Source organism: Lactuca sativa, chromosome 5 (assembly GCF_002870075.4).
Source record: "Lactuca sativa cultivar Salinas chromosome 5, Lsat_Salinas_v11, whole genome shotgun sequence".
NCBI classification, from domain to species: Eukaryota; Viridiplantae; Streptophyta; class Magnoliopsida; order Asterales; family Asteraceae; genus Lactuca; species Lactuca sativa.
Window position 1 is genome coordinate 115,001,965 of NC_056627.2, and position 22,501 is coordinate 115,024,465.

Genomic DNA, 22,501 nt, shown 5'->3' on the forward strand with positions numbered 1-22,501 from the left:
CACTCTGTGGACCAAGATTGGCAAGATTCTATCTGCTGAGCCCCTATTGCTCAGGTCGTAAAAGCTTCGGTCGCCATTAAATGGCATGGGCTGATCTTGTCCTTGGCTCCATGTTTCCAAGCATTCCACTCACTCAGGGGTCGGGCCATGAAAAGTCGGACGAGGGTTAGGAATTGGAAAGGGAGCTGCTTGGGGTAGATTCTCAACCTCTGTTTCGGAATTAGCATCGTCCGAAAGGTCTTCATCATGGTGATCATTCAAAGGGATCAGATAATCATTCTCTGGTTCTTCTCCAAACCATCCAGCAATGACCTCATTCGGGAGGTACTGGTTGCCGTGGGGATGGAGTCCAGCCATGTTATCTATGCGAGAATTGGGGTAAGAAAATAACTAGTAGACGAACTATCTAGATAATTATTTAGAAAATCTTCATTAGTTACATCGTTATTTGTGAAGTGCATACCAGTTATAGGTAATCGAAACAAGATAGGCCTTCGAATATGTGACCTTAACTCCAAATTCACACAGAATCGGGGTAAAGTAAAATTTCACAAATTCTAAGTCTATAACATCCTAATTACATATATCCTTAGTGTATCCACTTAGCAACTATCAACTTAGTAATGAAGATCCTGTTTAAGTTCTCAAGTATAACGTACTTATAGTAACACCAAATACTCCTATAGTATTTTAAGTTTAATGTTATGTTCTAATGTTCTTATTGTGGTAGGGTTGGTAAGATTTTAGATTTGTTGCAACCACACAATTAAACTTAGGCACATGCTAGTCAACCCTCGGATAATATAGGTGATCAGGCTATATCTTCCCAATTTTGACCATATGTCTTTAAACCCACTCGTCTTGCCCAACAACCGTAATTCTTTTGTAGTGTCCTAGTGACACTGATTTTAGTATGAATGCAGGCACGTATACTAATTAAATATTTTATTATTTAAAGGATAAACTCTTGGTCTGTCACAACTAGCATTTTTGCTAGGAAACTCTACTCTCGTGCAATCATTCACCTAGTGTGATAACTTGTAATCTAAGAGAATACCACGCTCCATTCCTATTCAAATGTATCTCATATGCTCAAATAAGGGTTGGAAACCCTAGATATCCCATTTCAAGTTCACTATGGCCTAGGATTCTCTTATTGGGCCTAATGGACCAATAAACCTTCAAGTTGACTATCTTGGGCCTAGAAACCCTAATTGGGCTCTAAATAGACCACATTCATAAAACCTTAGCATTTTGGGCCATGTGGGCCTAAAATAATCCATCTTAACTCTAATGAGCCTTGTTGGGCCATAAAAGATTTCATTTGCCCCAATGGGCCGAAAAATGTATTTTGTGCTTCATAATTTCGAGTAAGGACCAAGATAAGGCCAAAACTCCTTCATGATTACTCCATTTCGGCCCAATGAAGAAAGAAGAGAATTAATGAGCAATAGACACATCACATTTGCATGGTGGACTTCAATGCAAATTAACCATTAAGTAATATCCAAACCTCATACATCTAGGTAACCATCACATCCTCTCTCCCCCTCTCTTCTTATTTTCAGCCAACACATCTTCTCACCACCTCATTTCCTTCAAAATCACTTAAGAAACTCTCTCTAGAACACCTCCTTCCTCCTCCAAAAATTTCGAAGATTTAGAGTGCTTTCAATAGGATTTTTCACCAAGATCATTATCCTTGGTAAGATATTACAAACCTAAGTTGATTTGTTTCATTTCTAAACTCAAATCACTTCTCTTACCACCTTTTTTTTATGAACCACACTCTAAAAATTCCTAGAACTCGAAGATCTTATCAAAGAAACAAGTTAGGCCGAAAACAACATCATCTTCGCATATTCTTCTTCAAAACCGAAACATCAAAGCAAAGGTGAGCTTCATACCCCCTATTTTTCGGTTATTATAAGTTTTGTGGGGGGGGGGGAATACAAGCAAATGTGTGGATCTATGAGTATATGTATGCTTTGTATGATTTTCTATGTTTATTTACATGCTCTTATGTGATTATGGTGTTGAATCTAGTCAAAAAGTTCTTAAAACCGAGAATTGAATTAGGATGTATGAAACAAGTATATAACATATTATTACACACAAATCATTTCTAGAAAAATAACCAAGTTGGTTGATATGAACTCCTTAGGCTAAAAATCCCATTTTTGGACTCAAAATGTTAAAAATATAAGGTTAAAGGGCCCAAAATGACAAAATACAAATTCTGATGGATGAAATGAGTCAAAACGGTTTCAACAATGTATTTTTCTAGAAATATTCTCTTTGAAGGATTAAATGTGAAATTTGTAAGCATATTGGGCCAAAAATGAACTTTTCGGCCCAATAAAGCCCAAATTGCGAGATTTTCAAATTAGAGGGGCTAAAACTGTATTTTTCTGTAAAACAGGGGACTACTAGTGCTCCAAGTCCATTACAAGGGTTAAAAATGCTTTTCATATTTAAAAGGGACCAAAAATGCTAAGATTTTCTATTTTGGGCCAAAAGTGTAAAAATTGCGAAAATAAGGGTTTCAGCCGAGAAAAATTTCATTTGAGGGACTAAAACTGTTTTTCAAATAACTTTGAGCTGAAAAATACCTTTTCTACAAGTTTTGATACTAAAGTGTCAAGAAAAATGGCTTAAGGACTAAAATAGAAATTCTTTTATACAAAGGGTCAAAAGTGTAAATTTATCCAAAAGAAAGGGGCTGAAAAATGTAAAATTCTAATGTTTTAAACAATAAATCCGATATAATGAAATACTAGTACCTCGACTATCGGCAAAATATAATACACCTTCAACACCAAAAATCGTTATCAAACGAATTGATTCGGTCTCGAATCAATAACGAATCTGAAATTACTAACACGACGATACTTCAATACACACGCGGAAACCTCGGGAATTCAATACACACACGGAAATTTCGGGGAGTCAATACTCACGTGGGAATACACCAGACGTCGATACACCGTCTTTAGGCCCGAAAGTTTCAAATCGTGCTTATTGGGCCTAGCTAGCCCAATGACATGATCTTTAGGCCCGAAGGAAACTCGCTTACATGTAGTTGGGTCTTATATGACCTAATTCCGTGTAAAAGGACTTTTACAGGCTTCGTGCTGTTAGACCCCAAGTGTCCTCCGGTGCTGCTAGTAAAGTCGAGAATTCACCAAATGCGAGTCGAGCTAAGGGCCCTTCGCATTCACGATAGCCTTGAACGACTTATGGAAATATCGGGGGCTTCGCACCCTCTTTTCCTCCTCGGTTGTGGGGCTATGAGAAGTCCGGGTGATTGGATTAAGTGAATAGTGCGAACGACGCCTAAGGGATCGTTTGTATAGTTGTAAACTAGTCATTTTCATTAATTTGTGTTTATAACAATTCACAATCCATAATTAATCCAATGTCACCGGGACTCAACGAATACATTTGTCGCAACAAAATAACAAAATATAAATCATTTGATGCAAAGTATTAGGAAAACATCGGGTTTTCCTAGGCTTTTCAATTAATACACCTACGAGATACATACCGAGTTTTACAAATTGTACTTTTACATCTATAGAAACAAACAAGCATACTTACGGATCTTCACACTTTTTATACTATGACTCTTTTCAGAAAATATCAGATTTTCTGGTGATTTTCAAAACAATACAAACCATTATATTTCAAACATTACTTATGAACTCACCAACATTTCATATGTTGACGTTTTTCTAAATACTTGTATTCTCAGGTAACAGGTAAATCGAAAAGGAAAAATGTACTCAGTAACGTTTTGCTGTTGGTTTAATTAGCATCGAACAATTTACATTTGGGCATGTAATATTATGGATCAATGTACTAAATGTAAACACTACCATTTGTAATATTCCAATGCATGGTGATGAATGATGTTATGTTTCATGTATATTCATTGTGATGGTATTCAATTGAGTCACAACGGCTCTCGGACGTTTCCGCCGTCTGGTTCGGGGGTGTGACAGGTTGGTATCAGAGCTCTGTTTATAGTGAACTAGCATATCTAGCCACACATTGACATGCAACTATAAACCAAAAGAGGGACTAATACAACTCTGAACAAAATAAGTAAAACATAACAATAAAACACCCTTGCTTGTATTAGGAACGAGAACCTAACACCGAACCAAACAAGATAATGCTAGTATCTCGGTTAATCCAGGACTGTTCTTAGTTGTATCAAGGAGTGGATGTAGCCTGATCAACTACATTCCCTCCAAGGTACAACCATCACATGTCTGGTGTAACAGCTCAAATTTTCAAATAATTTTTCGTTAAAAATAAAACATCATTATTCGACAAAAGGGTTTATTCCAAGTTTATTTCAAAATAAAAATAATAAATCTCCAGGATCTCCAACAGTGGCAGTGTGTACGTGTCACGCCGGCGCCTTCCCACGGTCATCACTAGTACCTGAAAAACATAAACACAACTAGTAAGCATAAATGCTTAGTGAGTTCCCCAGTATACGACTTACCCACATACGCCTTCCGGCCCGGACCTTTCGGTCCACATAATATTGCCTTCCGGCCCGGACCTTTCGGTCCACATAACATTGCCTTCCGGCCCGGATCTTTCGATCCACATAACATTGCCTTCCGGCCCGGATCTTTCGATCCACAAGATAATTGCCTTCCGGCCCATACACATATATAACACATAATACAAATACTCTAACACATAAAGCACATATATCATACCGTTCTTTCTAACACATAAAGTCTCGCCTTCCGGCCCGTATAATCATACATCACATATAAGCACACATCGCATATAAAGCATCTATCTCTCTAGACATAGCATGAATATAACACACGCGACCTTCCGGTCTAACAGTCAAACCCTTCCGGGTGAAGTATAGTGAGAAGACTCACCTCGTAGTACGCAGGCTATAACCTCCTCGAGCTACTCGCACACAATCCGCTAGTCCGCAGGTTCCCTATAATACCACAGCCCTAGTTAATGATCTTATCAAACAAGACAACTGACCCCTCTAAGATATATACAGGTCAACGGTCAATCTTGACCGGACTCGTCGAGTACAAAGGGTAACTCGACGAGTATAGACATCCTGACACCACTCGCCGAGTCCGAAGAACGACTCGACGAGTTCCAGTAAGTCTTCAAGCTACTCGCCGAGTCTGAAGAACAACTCGGCGAGTCCTAGTGAATCTTCAAGCTACTCGCCGAGTCTGATCATTGGACTCGGCGAGTCCTCGCCATGCAGTCAACCAACTGCCTCCTGTAATTCGCATGATTCCGTAATATATAGATATGGGACTTCCTGGACCTTTACACATACTATTACTGGGATTTAAACACTTGTAACAACTCTATAATCTATCAAATCCTTAAATGGGTTTCCTAAACCCTAGATTCGTGTACAACACCAAACTACAGAAATGATCCGAGGATTACCTGGAAAACGTGATCCCTGCGTCCCCAACCTTCAGAGCTCAACCCCTTGATCCTCCTTTGATCACCACCTTGCCTCTCCTTGCCTAACAACCTCTTTAAGCTTCTACTAGCCTTCACCCTTGCTCCAGATGCCCACAGCCGTTTAGGTTATCTTCAATCGGCCAAAAGACGAGACATGACGGCCCTAAAGACATTATATACGATCCAGAATCGAAACGGCTAGGGTTTCAGCCTGAACAGCGTCGACTCGCCGAGTCCCTAATGGACTCGTCGAGTCCAGTCGCGAATCTGTGACCAAGACCGTGGTCCTACTCGGCGAGTCAGGCATCAACTCGCCGAGTCCCCCCTAAATATTCCCCAAATTAATTTAAAGTAATACCTGAAATTCCGGGCTGTTACATCTGGGAGAACTCGTGATAGCTAGGGAATCTAAAAACATACCCCTTAATCTCCAAGAAGGGAACCTCAACTAAATCTATGCAATATTCGTAGAATTATAGGAGTAATTGGTATGCTATTTGTTTCTAGTATTCATAGCCCTTCGTGCAATACGCTATAGACGAGTATCATTAGCCAGGAAACCCTATCTCCCTAGTCAAGGAATAGTAGGGTGGCTCGACCCAGAGGAAAAACCACAGGAGGAACATGAAGTAGAACTCGCAGGTGAACCCGCCGAGTCAATAGCGGACCTTGAAGAAGAAGAGCCCAAGGGCAATGATGATGATGACTCGGATGCAAAATCCGATGTCATCAATCATCCATGAAAAGCTAGAGTATCGACTTATCGTGTGGGCCCCGGTGGCCCCATGCCCCCATGGGCACACGATATTTGGAGATAGAGTCACCAGCAGGGGATACGACCACATTACAGTAGGAACCAGGATCTCTTCGATCTTAGTCATAGGGGACCAGCTGACCGGACCCTCCTATTCATGGTCTAGCGCACCTAAGGTATGGATAACCAAGCTCAGGACACCCCTAATCGAACGGAACAAATGTGGTTTGCTATTGAGAAAGATGATGGACAAACATAGGAAGTGAATGGAGACTCTCGAGCAAGACGGTTAGTTTAGGAAGTACGACTATGGGATACCGAACAACAAGTAGCTCGTCTCCTAAGTGCACCCACTTCCTCAGCACCACCACCAGATACTTCCCGCCACAATTAGGATCAACCTTTTCTTCTTTCCCCCTTCTATCCGACATGACTCTCTTTCGTGTACTAAGATGGTACTTACCACTGGAACAATTATGTGCTATCTTTATTTAATATCACTACACAGACTCAATTATATGCTCAAGCGAACCCTCAAAACCGCTATATACTTAAGGATCTCGAAACCAGAACGACCTATATACTCTAACGATAAACATGACGATCGTGCCAAATCTGTGATTACGTACTACCGCAAATACATCATAGGGATGTAGATGGAAGCAGTGAGAATTATACAACAAGATGCAAAATTTATAGAGTACAACCAGGAATGATGATCATTACTTACGATCTGGATTATCAACGTGCGATAGAAAAATGCCATCCCGCAAGAATAACAAGCGCAACCACGAGACACCACTCCTGTAGATGGACTCTGCTACATTCCAAGCTGCTGTAACGGTGGCAGTAACCGCTGTGATGGTGCAAATCAATGCAAACAACCCCAATTGAGGTGGGAATACCGTTGACAACTCCAGCCAAAGGGACAAACATGGAAACCAACAAGTGACAACCTATCAAGGAACCCCAAACCCCAAGTTTAAGAGCAGGAAGCTAAGGTCTGGAAGTAAGAAAAAGGGACATCCCACTCAAGGGTTCTCAAGGAAGCAACATGTTGTTGTTCATGTGACCATGACCCCTATTACACCAACAACCAGGAGACCATACGTTGGAACCTTCCAAAATGCAACCAGTGCAAATTCCATCATAATGGAGCCTGCCGGGAGATGCATTGTAACAAATGCAACCGAAAGAATCACACCGCCAAATTCTGTAGAACTTATCCATACCAGAATCGTCATCCAAAAGAAAACGACAACAATCGCAACAACCCTAAAAACAACACAAATGATGAGACCATACACGCCTGCTATGGGTGTGGAGGAATTGGTCACTTCAGGCACAATTGCCCCAAGGATAACCATCAAGGAGCAGAAGGATCAGAAATGATCCTGACCTTGGGTTAAGACAAAGCAGATCAAGACCCGACAGTTGTTACTGGTATGTTCCCACTTAACAACTCTTTTTCTTACCCCTTATTCAAAAGTAAAGCTAACTGAAGCTTCATTAGTAACAAATTTGAGCACTTACTAAAACAACAACCCCAAAGCTAGGCTAAGCCTTTACAGTGGACATGACCAATGGGGAAAAACCGAATTAACCTAGGATATTTTTGTGGAGTACACCATAACTCTAAACAACCATTCATTTCAAATAAAATTTAATGCCAGTAAATATTAGGAGTTTTGATGTGATAATTGGCCTGGTTGGGTTAAGCCCCCACCGTGCTGATACTATGTGTCGCGAGAAGGCCGTTTGCCTTCACCTTCCCAATCACGAAACTCTAATAACCCATGGTGATAAACCTAACGTCAATCCTCGTCCTATCTCATGCATCAAGGCACAGAAGTGCCTGCACCAGAAGAACTACGTTTTCTTTGCTCATGTTGTGGACAAGACCAAGGAAGAAGTAAGTATACAAGGTATTCCGGTAGCATGAGGTTTTCCGAATGTATTTCCCGAAGAACTTCCCGGAACACCTCCAGAAAGACAGGTCGAATTTTTAATCGACCTCATACCGAGAACCACATCAATCGCCAATTCACACTATAGGTTGACTCTCGCCGAAAATTCACAAGTTATCTAGTTAACTGAGTAGAATTATTGCGCAAAGGATTCATCAGACCAAACTTCTCTTCCTGAAGAGCTCCGATGTTGTTCTTCAAGAAGACGGATCCTTCAGAAGGTACATTGATTTTAGGAAATTGAATAAGCTCCCCATCAAAAATCGATACCCACTCCCTCGGACTGACGATCTATTTGGCCAGCTCCAAGGAGCTAGTTACTTCTCTAAAATAGATCTAAGAATCGGTTATCATCAACTTCGAGTCTGAGAAGACGACATTTCAAAAACTGCTTTCCGAACTCGTCACGACCATTTCAAATTCATTGTGATACCCTTCGGTTTAACAAATGCTCCCATGCTATTCATGGACCCTATGAACCAAGTTTTCTCATACACTCCTAGTTAGCCTTTTTATTATTTTCATCAATAGCATACTCATCTACTCGCGAAGCAAGAACAAAACACTGTCAACATCTACTACCAGCCTTGAAAGCATCAAATCCGAAGAATATTGCGAAGAAAACACTACGTGGATGGATAAAACTCTCGGAGTGAAAGACGAAGCTTATAGGTATGCGAGTGAATTGGGCGTTATCTGGGTGATCGTCAATAGGCTAACCCAATCCACCCATTTCCTGTTAATACATAAATCAAACAAGACTGAAAGATTAGCTTGGATCTATACCAAGGAGATCATGAGACTCCATGAAATATCGGTATCTACTATCTCAGATCGAGATAGCGGAATTACTTCAAGATTTTGACAGCCATTTCAAAAGGCTATAGGAACATAGCTAAGTATGAGCGTTGCTTACCACCCTCAAACCAATAGTCAAAGCGAATGAACTATTCAACCACTCAAATTCATGCTACAAGTCTAGGTGTTTGAATTCAGCAAGTCATGGGATACCCGGTTGCCCGTGATTGAATTCTCATACCATTACAGCTATCGCGCGAGCATTAAGGTTGCTCTTTTCGAAACTCTTTATAGTCATAAATACAGATCACTCGCCAGTACTCTCATGAGACTAGAAACCATTTGCAAAACAACAGAGAAGATAATCCAAATTAAAGCTTGACTTCAAGCATCGCGAGACCGACAGAAGAGCTATTCTGACAAGCGGCGTAAGCCATCGGGATGTCAAGGCGGGGATCGCGTGTTATTAAAAGAATCTCCTTGGAAAGGAAGGATTCACTTTAGGAAACGAGAAAACTAAACCCACGATACATTGGGCTGTTCGAGATTTTGCTCGGATTGGTCCAAAGACTTATAGGCTGCAGCTGCTTGTAGAGCTCAGCAACGTACACCATGTGTTCAGTATATCGAATATGAAAAAGTGCCTATCAGGCAAAACGTTTATCATTCCTTTAAAAGAGATCGAAGTAAACAAGAATCTCCTGTTCGTCGAAGAACCAGTTGAGATAAAGGATAGGGAAGTAAAGTATACGAAGAAAAGCCGCATTCCAATTGTGAGGGTCTGATGGAATGCTAAGCGTGGACCGGAATTCACATGGGAATGCAAAGACCAGATGAAACAGAAGTACCCTCACCTATTCTATCATTCAGGAACCTACCTTTCGAAAGAATTTCGGGATGAAGTTCCCTCTAACGGGGGGATGATGTCATAACTAGCATTTTTGCTAGGAAATTCTACTCTCATGCAATCATTCACCTAGTGTGATAACTTGTAATCTAAGTGAATACCATGCTCCATTCCTATTAAAATGTATCTCATATGCTCAAATAAGGGTTGGAAACCCTAGATATCCCATTTCAAGTTCACTATGGCCTAGGATTCTCTTATTGGGCCTAATGGACCAATAAACCTTCAAGTTGACTATCTTGGGCCTAGAAACCCTAATTGGGCTCTAAATAGACCACATTCATAAAACCTTAGCATTTTGGGCCATGTGGGCCTAAAATAATCCATCTTATCTCGCCTTGTTGGGCCATAAAAGATTTCATTTGCCCCAATGGGCCGAAAAATTTATTTTGTGCTTCATAATTTCGAGTAAGGACCAAGATAAGGCCCAAACTCCTCCATGATTACTCCATTTCGGCCCAATGAAGAAAGAAGAGAATTAATGAGCAATAGACACATCACATTTGCATGGTGGACTTCAATGCAAATTAACCATTAAGTAATATCCAAACCTCATACATCTAGGTAACCATCACATCCTCTTTCCCCCTATCTTCTTATTTTTGGCCAACACATCTTCTCACCACCTCATTTCCTTCAAAATCACTTAAGAAACTCTCTCTAGAACACCCCCTTCCTCCTCCAAAAATTTCGAAGATTTAGAGTGCTTTCAAGAGGATTTTTCACCAAGATCATTATCCTTGGTAAGATATTACAAACCTAAGTTGATTTGTTTCATTTCTAAACTCAAATCACTTCTCTTACCACCTTTTTTTTATGAACCACACTCTAAAAATTCCTAGAACTCGAAGATCTTATCATAGAAACAAGTTAGGCCGAAAACAACATCATCTTCTCATATTCTTCTTCAAAACCGAAACATCAAAGCAAAGGTGAGCTTCATACCCCCTATTTTTCAGTTTTTATAAGTGTTGTGGGGGGGGGGGGAATACAAGCAAATGTGTGGATCTATGAGTATATGTATGCTTTGTATGACTTCTATGTTTATTTGCATGTTCTTATGTGATTATGGTGTTGAATCTAGTCAAAAAGTTCTTAAAATCGAGAATTGCATTAGGATGTATGAGACAAGTATAAAACATATTATTACACACAAATCATTTCTAGAAAAATAACCAAGTTGGTTGATATGAACTCCTTGGGCTAAAAATCCCATTTTTGGACTCAAAATGTTAAAAAAAATATAAGGTTAAAGGGCCCAAAATGACAAAATACAAATTCTGATGGATGAAATGAGTCAAAACAGTTTCAACAATGTATTTTTCTGGAAATATTCTCTTTGAAGGATTAAATGTGAAAATTTTAAGCATATTGGGCCAAAAATGAACTTTTCCGCCCAATAAAGCCCAAATTGCGAGATTTTCAAATTAGAGGGGCTAAAACTGTATTTTTCTATAAAACAGGGGACTACTAGTGCTCCAAGTCCATTTCAAGGGTTAAAAATGCTTTTCATATTTAAAAGGGACCAAAAATGCAAAGATTTTCTATTTTGGGCCAAAAGTGTAAAAATTGCGAAAATAAGGGTTTCAACCGAGAAAAATTTCAGTTGAGGGACTAAAACTGTTTTTCAAATAACTTTGAGCTGAAAAATACCTTTTCTACAAGTTTTGATACTAAAGTGTCAAGAAAAATGGCTTAAGGACTAAAATAGAAATTCTTTTATACAAAGGGTCAAAAGTGTAAATTTATCCAAAAGAAAGGGGCTGAAAAATGTAAAATTCTAATGTTTTAAACAATAAATCCGATATAATGAAATACTAGTACCTCGACTATCGGCAAAATATAATACACCTTCAACACCAAAAATCGTTATCAAACGAATTGATTCGGTCTCGAATCAATAACGAATCTGAAATTACTAACACGACGATACTTCAATACACACGCGGAAACCTCGGGAATTCAATACACACACGGAAATTTCGGGGAGTCAATACTCACGTGGGAATACACCAGACGTCGATACACCGTCTTTGGGCCCGAAAGTTTCAAATCGTGCTTGTTGGGCCTAGCTAGCCCAATGACATGATCTTTAGGCCCGAAGGAAACTCGCTTACATGTAGTTGGGTCTTATATGACTTAATTCCGTGTAAAAGGACTTTTACAGGCTTCGTGCTGTTAGACCCCAAGGGTCCTCCGGTGCTGCTAGTAAAGTCGAGAATTCACCAAATGCGAGTCGAGTTAAGGGCCCTTCGCATTCACGATAGCCTTGAACGACTTATGGAAATATCGGGGGCTTCGCACCCTCTTTTCCTCCTCGGTTGTGGGGCTATGAGAAGTCCGGGTGATTGGATTAAGTGAATAGTGCGAACGACGCCTAAGGGATCGTTTGTATAGTTGTAAACTAGTCATTTTCATTAATGTGTGTTTATAACAATTCACAATCCATAATTAATCCAATGTCACCGGGACTCAACGAATACACCCGTCGCAACGAAATAACAAAATATAAATCATTTGATGCAAAGTATTAGGAAAACATCGGGTTTTCCTAGGCTTTTCAATTAATACACCTATGAGATACATACCGAGTATTTCAAATTGTACTTTTACATCTATAGAAACAAACAAGCATACTTACGGATCTTCACACTTTTTATACTATGACTCTTTTCAGAAAATATCGGATTTTCTGGTGATTTTCAAAACAATACAAACCATTATATTTCAAACATTACTTATGAACTCACCAACATTTCATATGTTGACGTTTTTCTAAATACTTGTATTCTCAGGTAACAGGTAAATCGAAAAGGAAAAATGTACTCAGTAACGTTTTGTTGTTGGTTTAATTAGCATCGAACAATTTACTTTTGGGCATGTAATATTATGGATCAATGTACTAAATGTAAACACTACCAGTTGTATGTAATATTCCAATGCATGGTGATGAATGATGTTATGTTTCATGTATATTCATTGTGATGGTATTCAATTGAGTCACAACGGCCCTCGGACGTTTCCGTCGTCTGGTTCGGGGGTGTGACATGGTCATATTATTTTTAATCCCTTATGTATTTATAGTTAGTATATATTTTATGGGTTGATATACTTAATTCACTATAAACAATGCTCTGATACCAATCTGTCACACCCCAAAACCAAGAACGTCAGAAGAAACGTTCTGGGGCGGAGGACGTCATGTACAGTATCACAACAATGAAAAGTAGTAAATAAGCAACAACATCATCCATTGCATTAATAATATAATTATTATACAAGTGTGTTCTGTCAAATTTTGATAAACACTAAAGCATAAATCAAAATGAAAGATGAGTCTTGAACAAGCTCCATCTTCCCTAATCCTTGCATCGGTACCTGTCTATAGATGACCTGAGGATACAAATAATTTTGAAAGCGAGTATCAGCTTTGAAGCTGGTGAGATCATAAGTATTCTAGTGTCTTAATTTGTATGTGAAATTGTTTGTAAATGAACTATAAGTATGGAAAAATGTAGATAATCTGTAAGTATAAAAATGTTTGTAAAACAACTGTAAACGTTTCAAAAACCCTATAAATCCCTATGATTCCTACTTTTATATAAAGGTGTCTTCTACCAAGACTTAACTGTTCTCAATGTAGTCTTCTACGAAGACTTAACTGTTCTAAATGTTCGTTTCTTGTAAAAGTGTGTAATTTTCCCAAGTGTAACTATCATTATCAAAATATAGCTTTTATATTAAATATTTAAGTGAAATGATCACTAAATATATGAAAAGGGGAAATTAATGTAGTATTGTAGTGTTGTATTATAGGAACTATTGTTGTACTAACTACCTTAAACCAGATTTATATTAAGGCATCATGTGATTAATTGCATCATACTATTGAATGGTAACAAGGACATACGAATGGTCGTAAAACGGAATGACGTTTGGCACCTGCAGACCTGCAGGTCCGGCTGTAGCTAGCAGCAAGGTGTAGGATAGTCAATCCAGTATAGATCTGTACGCAAACTCACGCTTTCCCTTCAAGAGACTCTGGCTACAACTCGGTCCATGACATTTAAGTCATGCTCCGATTCATATCACAATAATTAACGTATTCATGTATATGTAATGTAATGAACTGTTCTAGTATAGTTATATATGTTCTCCTTCTAGTATAGTTGTATATGTTCTCTCTCTAGTATAGTAATGTACTGTAATGTACTAGCTGTAATGTACGTGCACTCTACCTAGCAAGTATAGACTCATGAATGAACTGACTCATTGTATGTTATCGTGTTCTACTAATACTTCTAGTATCTTCCTAAACTACCCATATGGTAGTTTACTAGTAATCTAACTGGTACGTATGGACATGGATGTATACCCTTGCTACCCAAGGGCATTGGATGAACTGGAAGGACCTTTTATGACTATATATGTACACATGATATATAACTAATATTTAAACGACCTTCGGACGAGTACCCGATATCCTATCAGACCACATCCAAATCGAGGAAAAGGAAACAAGGTGGATAGCCTTCCTAAGTCTTTTAAACATTACTTATATAACTATACATATAGAGGCATGCAATTTATAATATAAAAGCATAAAATAAGTTTTGTAAAACCTATGAACATAATCATTATCTAAGAAAAGATCGACTTGATGTCGATCTATAAAACGGTTTGAAGGCATGGGTTTGATAAAACAGTATAAGGAAACATTTGTATAAACACAATTGTAAATAAGTTTGAAATAAAACATACATAGTAAAATGTACAGTGTAATAAGGAGTTTTAAACATATAAAATGTTTATGAACATCATTTGAAGGAAACTGTTTGGAAAAACGGCTAATGAGTGGTAAATCATTTAAATGCTGCTTATTAATCGCATGTGATTGATATAATAAGTAGCATGATTCTACTTGTACCCCCCCATAAAACATTTAAAAATAGTTAAAACATTGATTAAGGGGTATGAACTCACCTGCAGTAAGTGATTGGAATTTAATGGAATGTTATCGTAAGGAATGATCGGACAAGTGCTTGGTGTCAAGTGAAGACTTTAGACACACACAATGATCCTAATTTCATATGAAGACATATGTATATAAATAAGTAGTGATTAATACACTAATTATACAAGTATAAGCATTTTAATGCGACGAAAACACTTTTGGTCAAGTGCTAGGAGGCAAATGGCTTGCAACAAAGGAGTGCAAGACCTCTAATGGGGGTTTATGGTCAAATGACCATATGATTTGGAGTTTACGGCCCAGTGGAGTAAACTCCTGGCCGTAAACTCTCAATAAGGTCTCTAAATGAAGCTTAGAATTAATATAACTCTAGTGGTGAATTGTTCCAAGGCTTAAACACTTGTTTGGGCTTCCTGTTGACTCCATTGAGGAGTTCACGGCCTTGGGACCATATCCCATTGAGATTACGGCCGTAATCTCCCTTGGGGGAAGGCTTATGGTGCTTTCAAGTCCCTAAATTATCAAGGAATGCATTAAGGCAATTGTCCAAGGCTTTAGGAGGATTTATGGCACCATTTGGCACCATTTATTGGAGTTCACGGCCCTGGAACATCTTGGGCCATGAACACCCTTTTCTTGGTGTTTTAATGGTGTTTTCTAGCCCCAAACACACTAGGTTACATGTCTAAATTCAAGCCTAAGCCTTAGGAAGTGTTTGTGGCATCAAAACACCCCTAACTAGAGTTTTCGGCCCATGAACCTTTTGGCCATGTGTTTGCGGCCGTGAACACCCCTAGGTGTTGGTATTTAGATTGTTTTGGGTCCTAGATACATCAAGGTAATGTGCTATGCTAGTCTTTTGGCCAAATGAAGGCATTTAGGGCATTTTAGCACTTAAACATGGAGTTCACGGCCCAAGAACCTCCTTGGCCGTGAACTCACTTTCATCCTTGTTTCTAATTGATTTTGGTGTCCTAAACATGTAATGGAGGCTTCTAGTTTGAGTTCCAAGGCTTTGAGGGGCATTGGGACACTTTTGGCCCTTAAAATGGAGTATACTGGCGGTAAACTCCCAAATCTTGGGGTTATGGTCTGATTTTGATGTTTCTAAACACAATCTAAGCTATATAACATAACTAGATCGAAGTACTCACAATTTGGGATAAAAACCCGAAGATCCGTGAGAGAGAATTTTGACTTTTCTCTAAATGGAAATGTAGCTAATGAACGAATATGGTTCAGTTTTCTATATATAGTCCTGAGATTTTTGGCAGAAAATATTTTTATTCTCGGAATGAACTCTAATATCCTAGAGTATTGGAATAACAGTGTTGCACAAAACCCTAGTGCATCCACTCTCCTGATATCTCCTTAAGTGTAAATCCTGAAAAACTGCCAAACTTGTACCCGAAGTCTGAAATTTCACTAAAACTGTTCTAACTTCTATTGGCTTGATATGGTTTGTTCATAATGGAAATTTCGGGTTGTCACAATAACCAACTTTACTCTTGAAACCTTATACAGATATTTGTATCATTTATATAAAAAAACTCATAAGTACTGAATTTATGAACTTTGTAAAATCGCGTCGTGACAATAATTAAGTATTATCTGACTTAATTTGAAAACCGACACTTAACTGGTGGGGCAAACTCCCCCCACATAAATATTGTGTTTTACTATAAAAGCAAATGGTTTATATAAATAACTCATTTATGTGAGTTAGTAAATCTTGTCGAGTCGTGTCATGATATTAATGAAGTGTTATATAACTTAATTTTTGGTATTGACACTTATCGCTTTGAGTGACAACCTATCCCACTAAATACAATTTCCTTCAACTAGAATAAGTGAACATAAACCACGTATAAATCCAATATCGATTTTATATGCTAACGAAACAAAACTGGGATTTTATAATGAAATCATAACCGAACTCGTTACACTGTACTTTATTAATGCACCGACACCATAATAAGGTGCGCGTGCTAAAGTCATTCCCCCGTTGTAACACGTGGTAATGTTTCGATAATGCTAACGTCAGTGCCAAAATTCATCTCATCAGATGTAGTTGTAGCTAACAACTCCAGGCGGGCAGTCGTACCGTATAAGATCAATAATATGACACTTACACCCGACGTTAGTCGTTCCCTCGAGGATTAACGGTTATATATTGGAGAGTTTCTACTACGTATTGAGATCTTAGCTTTCGCGAAACCCGAAATAGTTTATAATGGAAACTCAAACGTATTGGATACGGTATTCGGAATAGATATGATAAACCTATAGAATAGGGATGATGAACCTATATGGAATATATGGAGTAAGTATGATGAACCTACACGGAATAGGTATGACGAACCTATACAGAATACATAGAGTAGGTATGATGAACCTACATTGAATAGGTATGATAAACCTATACGAAATACATGGAGTAGGTATGATGAACCAACATTGAATAGGTATGATGAACCTATACGGCTTACATGGAGTAGGTATGATGAACCTACACGGAATACATGGAGTAGGTATGATAAACCTACATTGAATAGGTATGATGAACCTATACGGCTTACATGGAGTAGGTATGATGAACCTACACCGAATATGTATGATGAACCTATACAGAATACATAGAGTAGGTATGATGAACCTACATTGAATAGGTATGATGAACCTATATGACTTACATGCAGTAGGTATGATGAACCTACACGGAATAGGTATGATGAAACTATACAGAGTATATAGAGTAGGTCTGATGAACCTACATTGAATAGGTATGATGAACCTATACGACTTACATGGAGTAGGTATGATGAACCTACACGGAATAGGTATAATGAACCTATATAATCCATTCTAAATTCACTGGATATACAACATTATTCACTGTTTCAGAAAACAATAACTGAAATTCTTATATCTTCAAGAATTTATCATACTAGATACAGTTTCGATGATGTATTAGCATAATAGCTAATTTTTGAATTTATCCAAATTTGGATCAACTGTAGATCTACATTCCCCATATTTTATATAAATTATGCGAGAATGTTTTTAATACATTTAATTTGGGATAAAGGTAAAGTCTTTAAATACAATACTCGACAAGTATTTATTTCGTAAATAACGACTCTTAAGCTCTGAAGTCGATCATGTTATATATTGTGATAAGAATAAATAACTTAGTATAATGAAGTTATGTTGTTATAATTAACATAAAAATATATTAATAATTTCTCAATTCATTTTTACATAACCTTATATATATTTATATATATATATATATATATATATATATATATATATATATATATATATATATATATATATATATATATATATATATATATATATATATATATAAGGTTAAATCTTATAATTTTAAACAATAATTATATAATCTCATTAGTTTAATCTTCCATCAATTATGGCAATATACTTTCATTTTATACACGGATAATAATTTTGGTCATTATTATATCGTTTCATGCTTCCATGAGATACTTTATCTTACTCATGTAAAGTCATCATTTTTGTGACTCATAATATTCACTTGTATAATTATAGCAATATACTTTCAATCTTGTGATTTTTCTTAATAATTATATTTATATTTCACATAAAGTATAATTATATCAACTTATAACAATCTACTTTAACTTAATAGGTTTGCTAGTAATTTATCACATCTTTAGCTTGCTACTTCATAAACGTCTGACTAATAATCAAACTAAGATGTTATTTTGTATAGAAAACTTGAAAATCCATCAAACTTTAATAGACACGCATATATTCTCCCCCAAATATTAAAACCGTAAAAGAGGGGCCGTAGAAACTCACATTCGATGCCTCATATTGATCTAGGTTCATTTTGGTGAAGCTTCACGTAGAAATCGCAACGTAACCATTCTTGGACTTTTAAACGTTTCAGGGTTTATTTGGTAATGTTTTAAACTAAAGGGGCTTGTTTTCAAATATTTTATATTTGAAGGAAAAGGATGTTTTGCAAGTTATTTTTACACGAGGGACTAATTTGTAATGAATTATATCCAAAAGGGTTGTTTTTAAAATGTTTAAATCATTTGGGACCTGCTTTGCAAAGATTTATGTCAAGGGCTGATTTCCTGATTTAAAGTTATAATTGAAGGGACTGTTTCTATCAATCTGATACAAGGTTTGGGGTACAAGGGATTTGACGCCTCATCTTCTTCATTCGTTCGTCAAATCAAGTATAGGAACAGAGGGAGCGACGAACAAACGGAACAACGAGAAGGGTCCAATCTCTGGCGATGGCTGGTACGTTGGGAGGAGGAATCGATCTCCGGCGAGCCTCATTTGGATTGGTTTAATCTCCACTGGCAATGATCCAAGAAAAAGGAAGCAAGGTCAACGGTAGAAGTTGTGGTTAACAACAATGGTGGCGATAGGCGGCTCCGGCTGTTACTCATCGCCTTGTCTCTTCTGATTTTGGCAAGTAACACAAAGGGAAGATGGAGGTGCGGATCAGAACTGGGACAACATTTGGTGTGGGTTTCTTTTGAGTTGTTTGATTGATAGGAAGAACGAGGGAGGATGGGTGTGGGTTTCTCCGGCGACGAATCGTATCAGCGATCAGTCTCTAGCGAGTCCTCGTGTTTCTTCTTTTCTGTCCCGATCGACAATCACGATGTTTCCCCATTGCTTTGGCAGTTCTGATCAACAATAGGTAAGAAGTTTCTCTTGGGATTTTGTTTGTTTTAATAGGAACCTATGTAATGAATAAAATGGTTGTTTGGGTTTGCTTTTGAGAGAAATCGATATAGGAGAAGGATGTTTGGGTTTGAGCTTCTTTGACAGGAGGAGGGGCTACTGCTCCTTAGCTCACCAGGAAATCACAAGAAAACCACCTCCAATGGAGGTGTTCTTGGCTATGCATCGAAACAGAAAGATGGGAGAGAAAGAGTGAGTTTGTGAATGATTGTGTGACTTTCCTATGTGATAAAAAGCAGATATTTAGAAGCTCTTGAGATCTCTGAAGTACTTGGAAATCTCTGAAGGATTATGTAGGGAGATAGAACGTGTGAGAGGGGGTGATGGATATGGAGATATTGAGTATATTACTTGAGATCTTTGTAGGATTTTGTAAGTACACAACAAATATCGTAGATTTTATGTGGGTTATACGCACATGTATAAGTGACCGAGTATTTAAAACATATATCATTCATGTATTTGGTTATACAAATCATACAAGTACTTGGGTATTTTTAATCATACATAATATAGAAATATGCATATGCAAACATTCTATTATAATATCATTATATTATATTGTCTAATTTTATTAATTACAAACTTGATTTCTTAAAATATTTTATATGTGTGTTGGTTGGGTCGGACATGGCGAGTTGAAAAGCTCAAAAGTGATTTTCGAGGTTCGTAGCTATTCCACACGAAAACAGCGTACGGTTTGTTTCATGAAATCAGATAAATACTTATTTTTGTAACTTTAAAGAAGCGTAACTTTTTCATACGACCTCCGTTTTGGACGTTCTTTATATCCACAAGTCAGGATAACATAATCTATTCAAATTTATTATTCGTAACTTTGGTGGTTTTTGATTCGATCTTTAATGATTGACGGTTTAAGCCGTTTGAGATGTCATAAAAGAAATTATAATTATAATATATTTAATATACATTATAGACATAAAATTACACACAATCGGTCATTAATACCTAGCGGTTCGTGGTGGTTTGACCGCCGAACTCTGACCAATTTTTACCAATTGTTACAATTGGAACAAACTCCCCTCGGATAGTAGTCGCAGGATTGATGCTATTCAGTTGAAGCTCCGTCTTCAATTGACTTTAGACATGGGAACAACTTATACATGCATTGGGTGTCATTCTTCTTGTGTGGTATAACTCAATTGTGCAGGAAATGTCTCGGAAAATGCTTGGAAAATGACCCTCAAAGAATACAACCAATGTTCGTGTCAAATGTCATCAAATTATCAGCTTGGTAGTAGAAGAATGAGCAACTCGTCGAGTAGGTATAGGAACTCGCCGAGTTGTAGTGTAATTGGCAGAAAAGTCGTGGTTTTTAACTTGGACTCGTCGAGTCCATAAAGTGCACTCGACGAGTAGATCGTTGAATGAAAAAAAAACATGTATTCTGCACAGGTCCAGTTCTGATGCATGTGGGTAATATTATACTAATATTTTCCCTCATTTTGCTTCAGTAAATAATCACTTAATGACTCTTCTCTCAATCGGTCTCATAACATGACTCAAAACTTTGTTTTCTCTCTCGCATAGACTCGATTTCTCACTTGGTTAGCCTTGACTCTAGAACCTTGCATGCATCCCTGAACCTCAACTGAAAAGATCAAAAACAAAACAAAAGTGATAGGAAAGGAAAACAATAAATACTCCTACTTAATCCTAACTACTAAGAGTTTAAACATCAACCAAACACATAAAAACAACTATATTTAATCAAACCAAACAAATAAAAATCAAAAGATATCAATCTTCATCTTCATCTCCTCCAACTCCGCTTCCTCTAGCTTGATTTGGGTGTTAACTAATCCGCTCATCCCATCCTCGCACATAAGGGTACCCTGGTCCATCTCTTGGCGCAAAATTCAATTGATTGAAGAAGTGAATGAATGACTCATTTGGATAATTCATGTTGCACCCGAGGTCATCTTGGTACCTACGGAGTTCCATGATGTACCAATCCATAGGTATTTCGTCATTAACCGGAATTACTGATGGTTCTTCTCGGATATGTTCTCTTCGTGGCCTCACCCATCGTCCCGACTCCTCGAGTACCAAGACCTCATCCTCTTTCGGAATGCAAGTGTGTCCCCCACTATAGTCTTCTTCTATTCGCGCCCTCCTATGTAGTGTGATGCTAAAAGTTGGTGTGGGTACCATTGCCAAAAAAGTTTCCGACTCCCCTTTCCAAGATAACATACAACCTCGCCAACCGGGTCACGAACATTCCACCGTTGATTTTAGACGTGATTTTTCTTTAACCGCCCCTTTCTCCCAAGTATTTTGCCAAATAGTAAGGGATGTTGCAAAATGCATCTAGTGTAATAATACTCCACAAGTAAAATACATCATGGGTCGGAACCTTGTCATCATCCTTGCGCATGTTTATGGAGCATGCAATAAGATGATTGATCAAATTGTGGATTGGTGAGCGGATACTTCCCTCTTGAGCGGAAGATGGAATGCACACCTGATTAGCAATAGTATTCCACCAAGTGGAAGCAACTACGCCCTCGGGTAAATCTTTGTGGAAGTGCTCCAAAAAAGTACCAAACTCTTTAGTCATGACCAAAGATTGGTCATAAATATCCATCCTCCATGATAATTCGGCAATGCTGCATTGTCGAACCTCCCTACCAAGACAGGAAGTGAGGGCATTGGGGTTATAAATGTCATCACTCCTGTGAAAGACAACGGTAGAGAAAAAATCCCAACAAAGTTCTTGATATACTACTTTTGGATACGGAAGAAGCGGTTCCACCCTTTACAAATAATAGATGTCACAACCAGGAAATTCGATGCCTTGTAAACATTTAACAATGATAACAAATGTGAACAAACAATGTGAAAGC

The 22,501-nt window shown here is 37.9% G+C and overlaps 1 long non-coding RNA gene across 1 annotated transcript; it reads left to right on the forward strand.

Annotated features, from left to right (window-relative positions):
• The first annotated feature begins 19,044 nt into the window (after nt 1-19,044).
• Nucleotides 19,045-20,109, forward strand: LOC111877698 (uncharacterized). The gene is made up of 2 exons (XR_002845513.3): nt 19,045-19,590; nt 19,676-20,109. It is a non-coding gene; the product is annotated as an uncharacterized LOC111877698 (long non-coding RNA).
• The last annotated feature ends 2,392 nt before the right edge of the window (nt 20,110-22,501 follow it).